Genomic DNA, 16,360 nt, shown 5'->3' on the forward strand with positions numbered 1-16,360 from the left:
CCTTGTAAGGTTTCTAGAAAAGAATTACAGAATTAGATATTTAGTATCGTACAGATGAGGTGTGAGGGAGGGAGTTGAGATTTGGCATAAACGCCTAGTTGGAGTCTGGAATAATTCACATATCTCCAAATTCTTCTTGTGGGCACTTCAAAAGTTTCTCGATGGTCACTGGCAGATAAAGGTGGATTCCATCCTTGTCCTGAAGACATTTTCTTTTCTTCTTAAAATGAAAGTGTTAAGTTTTAAAGTTTGCTAAGAGATCCTATTCACAAAAATACATCATCCTGAACTTATCCGATTTATTTTCAAATTTAGCTATCTTATCCAATTAGCCATTAAAATTTGATTACAATATGAAAAATGAGATGCTTCATCCAAAAATTATAAAAGAAGAGTGTAAAAGGCCTGAATGACACCAGATTTTGTTCATTCCAAGCAGAGCTGATGTGAAAAAGAATGAAGAGTTGGGTATGAACAATGTGTATTAGTGTGAGTATTTTTTATTGAGAACAGTAAAATCATTACAAAGATGGTGGTTGTTATGAAGAAGCAAGTGATTTCTCTTTTTGCAGATAGAAACTTGGGTACAGGAAGAGTGTATCTGCTCATTCTGCTCAGTCATTACACCTCTTCCTAGTTACCATGGCAGCATGAGAAAGAGGTTGCAGAACATTATGCATATATTTATCTAATTTTGTAGGTAGCCAATGTAGTCTCAGTCTGAGAGAAGATGTCAGTCTCAGTCCCTTCAAGAATAATGAAAAGCTCCTTCTCCCTTCCACAGCTGTACTTAGGAACATTGGCCTCCCCTGCTGAGAGAAAGTCCAACATAGCCTCATAAGTCATTCTGGGATTCAAATAATAGTCATGGAGATTCCAGCCCAGATGGATGTTGGGAAGGGGCTGGAGATCCTAGTTAATCTCTTGGATCACCATTTCCATCCCATAACCAGGCCCAAATCCTGACTGAAAGGGGTCCAGATAATCCATTTCATTAAGGACCCCCTGCAGCTTCCAGGGCACCTCCTTTTCCATAACCTTTCCTAAGAATGGGAGGTTGGAGACTGGCCAAAATAATGTCCAGGCAGCTGGGATCCAGTGATGCTTCTTGAAAGCATCTGGAAATGTCCCCTTCTCCAGTGATGTGTCAATCGCTGCCTGGACTCACCTGCTAGTCACCATGCTGGAGGCTTTAAACACCCAGAAGGGACAAGGATCTAACTGGCAGGTGGTGGTGCTGACAGCACCAAGGACCCTGTCCCCTTCATCAGGGTCAACAAGATCAAACCATTCCCAGAAAAACAGTCCATCCTATCAAAAACAGTATCATAAAAAACAGATTAGAAACACAAGTTAAGACAGGCAATAAAATGATAAGTGAGCACCTGTCCAGCCTAGATGAGTTCAAATCACCAGGACCAGATAGATTACACCCCAGGGTTCTCAAGGAACTGGCAAATGTGATCTCAGAACCACTGAACTATATTTTTCAAAGATCCTGGAGCACTGGGGAACTACCAGAGGACTGGAAAAGAGCTGATGTAGTTTCCATCTTCAAAAAAGGGGAAAAAAACAGATCCAGGAAACTACAGACCTATCAGTCTGACCTCAATAACTGGGAAGATTCTGGAAAAGGTAATCAAACAACAAATCAACGAACACCTAGAGGCAAACAAACTCATTAAAACAGATCAAAAACAGATCATGCCAGAAAAATCTTATCACATTCTTTGATCAGGTGACAAAATTAGTGAACCAGAGGAATGCTGTGGATATAATTCATTTGGACTTCAGTAAGGCATTTGATAAAGTAGATCACAATCTACTACTACTTGATAAGATAGAAAAATGTGGGTTAAACAGCATCACCACCAGATGGATTCGAAGCTGGCTGACTGGCCATACTCAGCGTGTAGTCCTCAATGGAACTGCACCTACATGGAGGGAAGTGAGAAGTGGGGTGCCCCAGGGCTCTGTTCTGGGCCCAGTGCTCTTCAACATCTTCATCAATGATTTGGATGAGGGGATAGATGGGGAACTCATAAAATTTGCAGACAACACCAAGCTGGCAGGAATAACGAACACTCCAGAAGATAGGCTTAAGATACAGAAGGATCTTGACAGACTTGAACATTGGGTGCTATCTAACAAAATGAAATTCAATAGTGAAAAAGTAAGGTTGCATTTAGACAAGAAAAACCAAATGCACAGGTATAGTATAGGTGGTACCTTGCTCAATAGAAGTGACTGCGAGAGGGATCTCAGAGTCCTAGTGGGCAATCATTTCAATATGAGCCAGCAGTGTACTGCAGCTGCCAAAAAAGCCGACACAGAGCTAGGCTGCATTAACAGAGGGATAGAATCAAGATCACATGAAGTGTTAATACCACTTTACAATGCCTTGGTAAGGCCACACTGGAATACTGCATTCAGGTTTGGTCACCACAATGTAAAAAAAGATGTTAAGACTCTAGAAAGAGTACAGTGAAGAGCAACAAAGATGATTAGGGGACTGGAGGCTAAAACGTATAAAGAATGGTTGCTGAAATTGGGTATGTATAGTTTAATGAAGAGAAGGACTAGGAGGGACATGATAGCAGTGTTCCAATATCTCAGGGGTTGTCACAAAGAAGAGGGAGTCAAGCTATTCTCCAAAGCACCTGAAGGCAAGACAAGAAGCAATGGAGGGAAACTAACCAAAGATAGACACAACCTAGAATGAAGGAGAAACCTCCTGACAGTTAGAACAATTAACCAGTGGAACAACCTGCCTCCAGAAGCTGTGAATGCTCCAACACCGGAAGTCTTTAAGAAGAGACTGGACAGCCATTTGTCCGAAATGGTATAGGGTTTCCTGCCTGAGCAAGAGGTTGGACTAGATGACCTCCAAGGTCGTTTCCAACTTTATTGTTGTTGTTGTTGTTATTCAGCAACACTTCTGGGATATCCACCAATTCCCTCTGGAACCCATTAAGGCCCATCAGTTGCAGGGGTGAACCATCCAAATGGGTCTAGCTTCTCTGAAGAGGAGGGCAGCATATGAGAGCCTCAAGGACACAAGGGCATGATCTGGCCATAAGTTGGACAATCTTAAATCCCACATCAGGTCATGTTGACATTACTCTGACAAGAAGATCAAATCTGGTGTGTGACCACTGTTCCAACACAGGCCTGTAATAACCTGGGAAGGGCCCATGGCCACTAGATGAGGCTAACCTTGAAAAGCATTCAGAAGCTACAGCTGGTGCAGTGTGTGGCAGCACAGGGAATTTTGGGACCCCAAGAATGGCCCCTGTAACACCACTGCTCCACAAATAGCATTGGTTACCAATCTACTTCCAGGTGCAATTCAAGGTGTTGGTGATCAACTTTAAAAACCCTCATGACATGGGTCCAGGTTTCACGAAGGACCATCTCACCCCTCAGAAATTGGCCTGTCACAGAAGAGACATGCATGGGTTCTGTCAGCCTGAAAATTCTGGCTGGTGGGGTCTAGGAGGAGGGCCTTCTCTGTTGTTGTTTTTGCCCTCTGGAATATCTTGCCCCCTGATGTGAGGTTGGCCCCAACTCTCCTATTTTTTGTAAGGCCTAAAGATGTGGTTCTGCCAGTAGACTTGGGGTCCCATTGAGGGAACAGTGTAATGGAGGTGATTGATTGAGTAATTAACAGATCCCACTTCCCCCCACTCTGCTCCTGCCCTCCCCATGTCTCATTGGTTTCAATGTCTGATTTTAATTGATTTTAAAATCAGTTAAAACTGTGTAAGGATGGAGGATACCACTGGCTAACCACCCTTTAATTTTTTCAAGGAAAATCATTGGCCAACTCATGTATGGAGAACAGCTTGGACTATTTTCTAGTTTGACCTGTTGGAAAATATTGAGAGTCAAAATTCCTCTGTTGCACATGTCAAAATTTCTTCTGGTCGTAAGCTGCTTCCTTGTATTTTAGTCTGGTCTCAGAATGATAATGTAGTACTTGGGGATAAAGATAGAGCCCTCAGGACAAGATGGAGAAAACCTGCACAGCCACCATGTATTGTCCTTTGGTACTAAGACAGATTGGTACAAAAATCACCCACACTGTGCAGAAGACCAGCATACTGAAAATGATCAACTTGGATTCATTGAAGACCCCAGGCAGATTCCTAGCCAGGAAAGCCACAGTGAAGCACAGAGCAGCTAGGAAGCCCATGTAGCTTTTTTTTCCTATTTCTTCCACAAACAAATCAACAAATATACCGCAATACATAAATACATACTCATAAGGTGGGGTGCTGCTCGTCCATTTCCCCTTTCACTGTATCCACCCTCCTTCTCTCTCTTTCCTCTTCTCTACTTTCTTTTTCCCTTTCTCCTTTCTTTCCTACTTTCCTCTTCTTCCTCTCCTCTCCTCTTTTCTTCACCACTCCCCTCCCGTTTCTCCCCACTTCTCCTCCTCTACTCTCTTCCCTCTCACCTCTCCTTTCTTCCCTCCTATTCCTCTTCTGATACAATTCAGGGGTAATGTCCGAGCAGCTCCTTTCCTCAGATTTTCAATATCTATATTAGGTATAATAACATTAATTTTCTATTACATCAATATTTCTATAAATCTGGCCTTCTTGGTATATACTTTTATAAATTTTTATACTACCTCTGGTTATGCAATACTGTGTCGCCTGCATCTCCCTCCTTATCTCCTCCTTTTTCTTCCATCTAAATTAGAGCGTTAGCCATCTTTTAGGTATATTCTCTTTTCACCCACTCATAAAATTTTCCCCAGATTTCATAATACTCTGACTCTGTCTTATCTGTAATTATCATTGTTAATCTATTCATTTCCACACATTCCATTATTTTCCCGATCACCTCTTCTTCTGGAGGAGCTTTCGGTGCCTTCCAGTTTTGTGCAAACACAATCCTAGCTGCAGTGGTTATATGAATAATCAAATATGTGTTCTCTTTACTATATTTCTCTGGTAAAATACCCAACAGGAATATTTTTGGTCTTAGTTCTATACGTTGTTGTATCATCTTTTATATCCATGTTCTGATTATATTCCAATAGGTTTTAGCTTCTACACACATCCACCCAGTGCTTTTTTTGTAAAACAAAAAGGTGCCGGAACTCACACATGTCATACAACCCGCCTTGCCTACCCTACAAGGTTCCATCCAAAAAAGGTGCTGGAAATCCGTTCTGAGCGTTTTATGAGAAAAAAAGCCCTGCATCCACCACATATGATAGAAAGAGCCTGGTATTTGATGACATTTCCAACATTTCATAGATCTGTCCTTAAACATTTTAGCTAGTCTTTCTAGAGACATATGCCATCTGTAGAACATCTTGTACATATTTTCTTTATATGCTGTCGCCATTGTCAATTTGTAGTTTCTTTCCCATAATTGCTGCCATCTATCTAATTCAATTGTATAACCAAAGTTTCCTGTCCATTTTATCATTGTCTCCTTAACTTGCTCCTCCTCTAATTCCCTATATAGTAAGTAGCTATACATTTTTAATCCATTTTTCTTCAGTTCCTGTATTTCATCTAACTCTGTTCTCCCCAAATTAAAACCATCTATTGTAGCATCTTTTTCATATCTAGATTGTATTTGCGTTCTCATGTACCAATCCATCTTTACACCTTGTTCCTCTAATTGGTTTTCAGCTCCCCCATGTCTGTTAGTAGGTCTTTATATCTTATAATGTTTCCCATGTTAAACATGTTGGGGGGTATTAACGCTTCCATAGTTGAAAGCCAATCTGGAATCCTCAAGTAATGCTTTCCCTTTATTTTCTCCCAAACCATCAATAAAGAATTCCTAATATGATGTCTCTGGAAATAGCTGTGTATTCTATTTTTCCCATACCATATGAAAGCATGCCATCTCAACTGTAAGTCATGTCCCTCTAGTGTCAATAATCTAGTATTCCTCAGTAAGATCCATTCTCTCATCCATGATAATGCTGCAGGCTGATAATATAATTCCCAGTTAGGTAAACCAAAGCCACCTCTGAGTCTTGCATCCTGTAACATTTTTAAATTAATCCTTGCCTTTTTCCCTAGCCAAATATATTTCAAAATTATTTTATTTAGCCCCTCAAAATATTTCTTTTCCAATCTTATTGGTATTGTTGCAACCGAGACTACACACTGCACCGCGACCAAGACCGCAACCGCCGCCATGGCAAGAGCCGGTCAACCCCGCGAGTTTGACACCCGCCACCCCGAGACCTGGGCCCGTTACCTGGCTCATGTTGAACTGTACATGCGGTTCAACCAGATATCAGAGGACGGGGCGAAGGTGGCGGCCCTGATTTGCCTCGGGGGGCCAGCGCTGTTGGAGATCGCTGCAAACCTGTTCCCCCAGGAGGCCATCAACACCGTCGCGTACCGGGACCTCGTGGCCAGACTCAATGCCCACTTCAAGCCCCGACGCTCCAAGGTGGCCGCGCGGTCGCAATTTGAAAAAAGGGACCAGCGCCCCGACGAGACTGGTGCCGATTTCCTCACCGCCCTATGAGAAGCCGCCGTCGCCTACAGGTTCTCGAACTTGGAGGAGCGGCTACGGGACCGGCTGATCTGCGGCCTACAAGACAGGCGGTTGTAAGAGCGCCTGTTCGAGAGAGAGGAGGTTTCGCTCCAAGAAGCCGAGGACGCCATCCTAGCCCATGAAGTGGCCTGCGGGGCCATCCAAGCATGCCAGGAAACCAGGTCCAGCAACCAGGCGACCAGCGTCCACTGGCAAGGTGCCGCAGAGGAGGACGACCTGAGCATCGACCTCCTCCAGTGGAAGTCGACCCCCGACCAGCGAGCCAGATGCCCAGACAAGCCCAGGCCTCCCAGCAACGCCGCCAACCCTCAGAAGTGTGCAGGGTGTGGTGGGAACCACGTGCGCAGCTTCTGCAAGTTCCGGTCAGCCACGTGTCGGGCCTGCAAGAAAACAGGCCACATAGCCGCGGTCTGCCGTAGCCGCCGCTCCCGAGAGGAGATCCATGAGCTACAACCGGAGGAATCGCCGTTCAAAGGTACTGGGGCCCCTACCAAAACGTGAATTGGCTATGTTGAGAGCCGGCTGGCCATTAATCACACGGGTAGCCACCGGGTACTCAAGCCCAAAATTAGATTAACAATCCGCTTGCAAGGCATCCCTTGCAGCATGGAGCTTGACTCCGGATCAGCGGTCTCGGTCATTTCGGATGAGACCCTTAACTACATAAATAGCCGGAGCAAGCAGCGGATTAAATTACGGCCTACAAATTTAACCCTGACCGATTTCCAGAACTCTCCGGTCAAGGTAAGAGGGGAGGCCACCGTCTCGGTGGGGTTTAAGGGTCGCGAAGAGCACCTGGGGGTTGTAGTAGTGGAGGGCCGGAGAGCCAGCCTAGTCGGCCTAAACTGGTTCGAGGCCCTGGGAATCGCAGTCACCGGGATCCACCGGATCCAGGGGAACCCCGTCGAGACCGTCTGCAAGGAGTTTGCAGACGTCTTCGACGGGACACTGGGCAGGTACACAGGGCCCCCCACATCGTTCAAGCTTAACTCGAACGTTCCCCCAATTAGGGTCCGGCCGCGGCGAGTCCCCTTCACGCTCAAACAAAAAATAGAGCGCGAATTACATAAGCTAGTGACCCAGGGAATCTTAGAGCCTGTCGATGGGGGGGAGTGGGAAACCCCAATCGTCACCCCCCTCAAGTCCAACGGGGAAATAAGGATCTGCACCGACTACAAGTGCTCCCCAAACGTCGGCAGGTCTCCGTACCTCCGTGCGAATGGGCAGTGGTGCCGCTTCTTGGGAAAGCTGCCGCGGCCCATCTGCAAAGCTGCCGAAAGCAGCAGCTTTGCAGACGGGCCGCGGCAGCTTTCGCAAGAAGCAGCACCGCTACCCATTCTGAGAGGTGCACACGCACCTCCTCAAATGTCGGCAGGTCTCCAGACAGCGGCGGCTTGGGAGAGGTGCGCGCGCACTCTCCAAACCGCCGCCATCCCGTTTGCACAGCTGCCGTGTTCGTCAATGTTTGACGAACGCGGCAGGTCTCTGGACGGGATGGCGGCGGTTTGGCGACTGCGTGCGCACTCTCCAAACCGCCGCCATCCCGTTTGCACAGTTGCCATGTTCGTCAATGTTTGACGAACGCGGCAGGTCTCCGGACGGGATGGCGGCGGTTTGGCGAGTGCGCGCGCACTCTCCAAACCGCCGCCATCCCATTTGCACAGCTGCCGTGTTCGTCAATGTTTGACAAACGCGGCAGGTCTCCGGACGGGACGGCGGCGGTTTGGCGAGTGCACACGCACTCTCCAAACCGCCGCCATCCCATTTGCACAACTGCCGTGTTCGTCAATGTTTGACGAACGCGGCAGGTCTCCGGACGGGACGGCGGCGGCTTGGAGAGGTGCGCGCGCACCTCTGCCCTTCGGAAAGGTGCGTGCGCACCTCTCGGAACGGGCGGTGCCACTCTCCATTTGGAGAGGTGCGCGTGCACCACTGCCCGTTCGAAGAGGTGCGCGCGCACTGGGCGGCTGGGAGCCGCAGGAGACGGCTCAAAGAGCCGCATTTGGCTCCGGAGCCATGGGTTGCCGACCCGTGGCCTAACAGTTCCTGCAATGTTCTATATAGTTCTGCTGGTAGCCCATCTGGTCCTGGTGTTTTGCCATTCTTTTGTTTTTTTAATTGCTTCTGTTAATTCCATCAATGTTATTTTCCCTTCTAGTAGCTTTTTAAATTTCTCCGGTACTTTAGGTATATCTGCTTTTTCCAAGAATTGTTGTATCCTATCATCTGAAACTGTTTGTTGCTTATATAAATTCTCATAATATTCCCAAATATTTCAAATTCCAATTCTATTATTTTCTGGTGTAATTTTGAATAGAAATTTTCTTAGTTTTCATTTGGGGCGTAAATCGCTACCAATAATTTTTTTTTACAATTCATAATTACTTCCACCATTAAAATTTGCCCTTCTTCATCTGAATATATCAATGTAGTTTGTATTCCTTTTTGAATATATAATACTACACCTCTTTTACTCTGATATGCGAGGTATATAATTCTCCCAATTTTGGATATTCTAATAGATTTTTATGTTGTTTCCTAATATGAACTTGCAAGAAACTATGTCCATTTTTAATTTCCCCAATTTATTTAGTATTTTTTTTATAGCCGAATTTAGTCCATTTACATTTATCGAAATTGCTTTTATCTCTTCTTCCATGATTATTTATTTGAAGTTTTAGTTGCTCTCGTCATTCTCATCTCTCTTTGTTCTTTTGCCTCTTTTGCTCTTGTCCCTTCTCTCAACACCCTTTCCTCCTCTTCTATGCTATGCTTACTCCGTTGCTTCTCTGTCTTGTCTCCCTGCTGTCTGATTACTCTTTCCCCTCTCAGCCTTTCTTCTTCTTTCTGCCCAAAGTATTGATCATAGAAAAGTTCTGCTTTCTCTAATGTGTCCAGTCCATGTCTCTGTTCTTGCCAATTTATCATTACTCCTTCTGGTATTAACTATCTAAAATTTATCTCTTTTTTAATTAAGCATTTTGTCAGAAATTGATACTCCTTTCTCAGGTCTCACTCTTCTTGGGATCTGTTTTAATATCACTATCTCTCTTCCTTTGTATTTTATTGTAGCATTTCTCAGCTTCTGTAATATATTTGCCCTTAATGCTTTTTTAGTAAATCTTATATGCACCTTTCTGGGGAGAGTATTTCTCATTGTATATCTAGTATGTATTCTAAATATCTCATCTATATCATTAACTGTAAGGGACGCGGTGGCTCAGTGGGTTAGGATGCTGAGCTTGTCGATCAGAAGGTCGGCAGTTTGGCGGGTCGAATCCCGAGTGTCACATAACAGACTGAGCGCCTGTTACTCGTCCCAGCTTCTGCCAACCTAGCAGTTCGAAAGCACGTAAAAATGCAAGTAGAAAAATAGGGACCACTACGGTGGGAAGGTAACAGCGTTCCGTGCGCCTTTGGTGTCTAGTCATGCCAGCCACATGACCACGGAGACATCCTCGGACAAGCGCTGGCTCTTCGGCTTTGAAACGGAGATGAGCACTGGCCCCTAGAGTCGGAAACGACTAGCACGCATGTGCGGGGGAACCTTTACCTTTACCTTTTATATCATTAATTACCTTTTCCTTGCTTTCCTCCAATGCTTCTGCTAGTATTCCCACCATTACATCTGCTAGGTTCCTTCGCTTTTCTTCTTCAACATTTTGGAATCCTAAATAATAATCAGCTCTATCCATCTCTAAAGAGATAATAATTTTTTCCAGATTCCTGTCTGTTGATGTAAGTCAGTTATCAATCTCCTCTAGTCTCTTATCTGTTAATTCAATTCTTTCTTCAGCTTGTTGCAGTCTTTGTTCATTTTCTGTGTAACATTTTTCAGTTATCCCTATAGAGCAGGGGTGTCAAACTGCCAGCCCGTGGGCTGGATGCATCAGAGCGAAACCACACCTACCCCATTGCCGGCAATGGAAAAAAGTCACGATACATCACGATACGTCACGTGACGTTGCGAGTTTGACACCCCTGCTATAGAGTGCTGTATCCTCTCTTCTTCAACTAAGTGATTATGTTAGTGGGAAAATTGTTCCCAGAATAATTTTGATTTTAGCTCCTATAAACCAATATGGATCTTCTCCTTGTTGTCTTGCTGACACCAGCAGCTCCATTGATCTGTTCCTTGGCTTCCTGTTTGAAGCTGATCCAGTTTTTTTGTGTAATGTCATCTCCAAGGGTGGTGCATGCAAGTTGCACTTGTACTTGAATTGGTGTCTCCCCAGCCACAACATTCACTTTCTGAGACTATGGGGATACATTTGCCTTCTTTCCATGAGCCTCAAACTGCTGACTCACATTCAGTTTGCAATCAACTACGCGGTGGCTCAGTGGGTTAGGACGGTGAGCTTGTCGATCAGAAGGTTGGCAGTTTGGTGGGTCAAATCCCAAGTATCGTGTAACAGAGTGACCACGGAGACGTCCTCGGACAAGCACTGGCTCTTCGGCTTTGAAACGGAGATGAACACTGGCCCCTAGAGTCAGAAACGACTAGCACGCATGTGCGGGGGAACCTTTACCTTTACCTTAGTATCTTAAGATAATTTTCACAAATATTCTTATCAAGTTTGGTATCCTTCATCCTTTTTCTTGTGCAGCATGAATAACAGTATCATCAATTCAAATACTACTAATTTATTATAATAAGTGACCAGTATAGATATTGTATCTGGCATCCATTTGTTTTTATATACGATAATATAGTTTGTCAAGTCCTAATTGCTAAAGTTCTGATTGCTAAAAAGGAGATATTTTTCTATTGCATTTTACTAATGCACTTCTTCTGTAGGAAATAATATTCACCTGTTGCTTTCAAGGAGTTTATGAATATTCTGTTTGTCCAATTTATTTGTGGCCTGCTATATAATGTTCCTTGTAATAGACAAATATTGTGAATTATATTTTTTCAGTACATATATTGTCAACAGAAGTTTGACACATTTTGCTGAACCTTTCTTTTTAATATGGTGATAAAACGTGGGCTCCCAACTAACAACATTTACAAGTTAGATTGTTGTTGTTAATTGTGAAGTCATGTCTGACCCATCGTGACCCCATGGACAACATTCCTCCAGGCCTTCCTATCCTCTACCATCTTCTGGAGTCCATTTAAGCTCATGCCTACTGCTTCAGTGACTCCATCCAGCCATCTCATTCTCTGTCATCCCTTTCTTCTCTTGCCCTCAATCTTTCCCAGCATTAGGCTCTTCTCCAGTGAGTCCTTCCTTCTCATTAGGTGGCCAAAGTATTTGAGTTTCAACTTCAGGATCTGGCCTTCTAAAGGGCAGTCAGGGTTGATCTCCTATAGAACTGACCGGGTTGATCGCCTTGCAGTACAAGGGAGTCGCAGGAGTCTTCTCCAGCACCATAGTTCAAAGGCTTCAATTCTTTGGCACTCAGCCTTTCTTATGGTCCACCTTTCACTGCCATACATTGCAACTGGGAAGACCATAGCCTTGACTATATGCACTTTTGTTGGCAGGATGATGTCTCTGCTTTGTAGTGTGCTGTCTAGATTTGCGATGGCTTTCCTCCCCAGGAGCAAGCGTCTCTTAATTTCTTGGCTGCAGTCCCCATCTGCGGTGATCTTGGAGCCCAGGAAAATAAAATCTGTCACTACCACCATTTCTTCCCCATCTATTTGCTGATCCGGCAGGGAACTGAGGAGCTCCGACTGTTGGTCTGGTGGTGGGGGGTGCCCCTTTGGAGGGATCAAAAAGGAGAAGGAGGTTGACTGAGGGGAGGGAAAAGGAATGGAAGGTGGTGATTCTTGGATCTCAGGTGGAGAAAACAGGACTTAGAGAGAGAGAAAGAAAGAAAACTTGGAGTTTTTTCCATTAAGAACAACCGGGTTAAGAGAGAGTAAGAAAGTGGGGGTTTTGTATCCTTTTTTCTTGCTTCATTGCGGGCGGAGGGGGGGGAGAGAGAGAGACTAGCTTGCTGGAGTTTTTTCCACTAAGAACAAGCTGGGTAAAGAGAGAGAGAGTAAGAAAGTGGGGGTTTTTTGTATCCTTTTTTTCTTGCTTCATTGCATGCAAGGTGGGTGGAGGGGGATGAAGAGAGGGAGAGAGGGTAGGTTGGGTGGGGGAGTTTTATTTCTTTTCCTTCGTTGGGGAACCTGGGTGGAGGGAGAGTGAGGGAAGAGTTTGACTGGGTGTAATGTAATTTTTTTTAGTAGGGAAGACTTAGAGGGGGAGAGGGGGGGAATAGAATGTTTTTTTGTAGGATCACCTGGAAGAGGCAAAGGGGACAGAGAAGGGGAGGATTACATGGAGTGAGGGCAGAGGGAGACAAGGAGAGTGGAGAAGGAAGGTCCCTGCAAGCTCCAGAGAAAGATTGACTACCATCGTCCACGCAAGCTGCTGTTACCAGAGGCTGACTACCATTGTCTTACACAAGTTGCTGATACCAGAGACTGATTACCATCATCTTACGCATGTTGCTGTTACCAGGGACTGATGACCATCGTCGCATGCAAGTTGCTTTTACTAGGGACGGAGTACCATTGTTCCCTGTAAGGTCTTACTGCCTGGGATCAACCATCATTATTCCATGTGAGTTACCGCCGAGAGAGAGTGACCATCACCACCCCAAGTGAGTGGCTGCCAACCATGACTGAGTATCACCGCATTACGTGCCCCTGTCAAGCAGAGGTGCCAAAGTGAGAGACCCTTTGGGCCAGCAGCCAGGTCAAGAGGAGGCCAGAAGGGCCTGGACTTCAGCAGTCCCTATGGGGGTGGTGCTACATATTTATCAAATTTATGTGGCTATCTATTTCACATTAACTGACTCTTGGTGGCATACAATTAAACCAACAATTAAAAATTAAAACAATGAGATATAAATACTAAGAAAGCAAGAGAGGAGTATGTCAAGATGCTACCTATCATGCAACCAGCAGTCAGGGCCCTTTAACCAGGGAATCCCCCAGGACTGTTGAAAACTCCCCACATCTTTAGGAATTTCTAGAAGGCTTCACAGTTTGGAGATGGTCTTATTTTCAAGAAAAAGTCATAGAGAAAGTGATCATGTTCATACAGTTTTAGAGTTTCATATTCAAGACATTTCAGGCAAATTTCTCTTTGGAGAGTCTTGTCTCTTATAATAATAATAATAATAATAATAATAATAATAATAATAATAATAACAACAACAACAACAACAATAATAATAATAATAATAATAATAATAATAATAATAATAATAATAATAATAATAATAATAATAAAGTTGGAAGGGACCTTGGAGGTCATCTAGTCCAACCCCCTGCTCAGGCAGGAAACCTTATACCATTTCAGGCAAATGGCTGTCCAGTCTCTTCTTAAAAACCTCCAGTGTTGGAGCATTCACCACCTCTGGAGGCAGGTTGTTCCACTGGTTAATTGTTCTGTCAGGAAGTTTCTCCTTAGTTCTAGGTTGCTTCTCTCCTTGACTAGTTTCCATCCGTTGCTTCTTGTCCTGCTTTCTATTCAGCTGTCTTATCTTAATATAACTACCTTATTACTTAGCTTGTTCATCCATGGCTACATGACAATTTTAATTATTAATTGGTTTATTTAGCTGTTTGATGATTATGTTGGAATTTAATTTCATTAGTCTTATACTCGTCATATGTTTATTTCCTTCTGTTTTAAATAAGCTTAATTTTCACATTGATGCAAAGGAAGAATACAAAAGCTCAATAACGGCAATGAAAAAAATTAAAGGTTCTGAGCTGAAGAAACAATTTCACAATCATTTCCCTACTTTTATCATTAGATGTTCCTTAGTGTTTAGATCTGGCCTCAGGATAATAATGTAGCATTTTGGGAAGAAGATGCAACCCAGCAGTCCAGCACTGGAGGTCAAGATGGAGAAGATCTGCACAATCACCATAGACTTTCCTTTGGTGCTCAGGTAGGTGGGCAGGAAGGAGGCCCAGACACTGCAGAAGACCAACATGCTGAAGGTGATCGGCTTGGCTTCGTTAAAGGCTCCAGGCAGATCCTTCGCCAGGAAAGCGACAGTGAAGCAAATGGCAGCTAGGAAACACATATAGCCAAGGACAAGATAAAACATGGTGACAGAGCCTTCATTGCATTGAAGGATGATATCTCCAGGCTGGGAGTGTAAGTCAGGGAATGGGGGAGAAATTCCCAGCCATAAGGCACAGATTAAAATTTGGCCAGCAGAACCAGAAAGGATGATGGAATTGGCCAAGGTCTTCCCCAACCATCTTCTCACATTGTTCCCTGGTTTTGAGGCTAGGAATGCCAGCACCACTGTGACAGTTTTGGCCAACACAGAAGACACGGCTATTGAGAAAACAATGCTGAACACTGTTTGTCGGAGAAGACAGGTGGCTTTCCTTGGTTGTCCAATGAAAAAAAAGGTAGACAAGAAACAAAGCAAGAGGGAAACCAGGAGGATGTAGGAGAGGTCACGGTTGTTGGCTTTGACAATGGGAGTTTCTAGATATTTAATGAATATGATTAAAATGAATCCTGTGGTTAGGAACAAGAGTAGGGCAAAGGAGACCAGGATGATGCCCAGATGTTCTTCATAGGACAGGAAAGTTAAATTTTTCTGGATACACTGAACTCTCTTCTTGGTTGGATATTGATCATCTGGGCACTTGCTGCATTTTTCAGTATCTGAGAAAAACAGAAAATAATATTTATTTTATATCTCTTTTCCCCTTTCAAGAGAGATCTTCTTTGGATGTCAGATGATACTGACCAACCATGACACGTCCCAATATTGAAAATACAAATCAGGGCTGGTTGATAATACTATGTCTGACTGTGGGAACGTCCCACAAACTTTACATCATATTGCGACAGTATGCCCCCTCAGAAGGTTCCCTGGATCCCTGCATGAAATACATCGCCCTGAGGGCATTGCTGCCCAATGACTAAACTGTCTAGATATCCAGCCATAGGCTTCACCACTCTAGTAACTGCTCATAAAGGTAAAGGTAAAGGTTCCCCCGCACATGTGTGCTAGTCGTTTCCGACTCTAGGGGCCGGTGCTCATCTCCGTTTCAAAGCCGAAGAGCCAGCGCTTGTCCGAGGACGTCTCCGTGGTCATGTGGCCGGCATGACTAGACGCCAAAGGCGCACGGAACGCTGTTACCTTCCCACCGGAGTGGTCCCTATTTTTCTACTTGCATTTTTACGTGCTTTCGAACTGCTAGGTTGGCAGAAGCTGGGACGAGTAACAGGCGCTCACTCTGTTATGCGGCACTCGGGATTCGACCCGCCAAACTGCCGACCTTCCGATCGACAAGCTCAGCGTCCTAACCCACTGAGCCACCGCGTCCCTAGTAACTGCTCATACATAATTTAATTATATTGATAATTGTACCCATCATTCATATTATGCATTTTTGAAATAATTCACTGTTCTGGTGTTTTATATTTTGATACATATTTTTATTTGCTGCTTCTGCTAACTTTATGTATTAATGCTGTATTCTGTTACACCATATGAAATAAATAAAATTAATTACTTGGTTCTTTTCTCCCTGCTTTCTCTTATATCTGGTTCCTTTTATTCCCCAAAGTGGAAGTAAGGGTTTCCCCCCACCTTTTAGAACCACAACTGTATTCCTTTTTTGTTGCTGTTATTTATAACTGTTTTTATTTCATTATTTAATATCCAAGAAAATTGAAAGTTAAGAAGAAAAGGGAAGTCACAATAGCCATCCAACCAAGGAAACCATGATGGTGGTTATGCTGATGTCAAACAAAACGTCCACGCCAAAGAACGCAGCCGGAAGAACGACGACGTGGTACGGTTGACTGCAAGAAGATCTTTACTGTGAGGAATC

The sequence above is a fragment of the Vipera berus genome (genome assembly GCF_964194415.1).
Source record: "Vipera berus genome assembly, chromosome: 2".
NCBI classification, from domain to species: Eukaryota; Metazoa; Chordata; class Lepidosauria; order Squamata; family Viperidae; genus Vipera; species Vipera berus.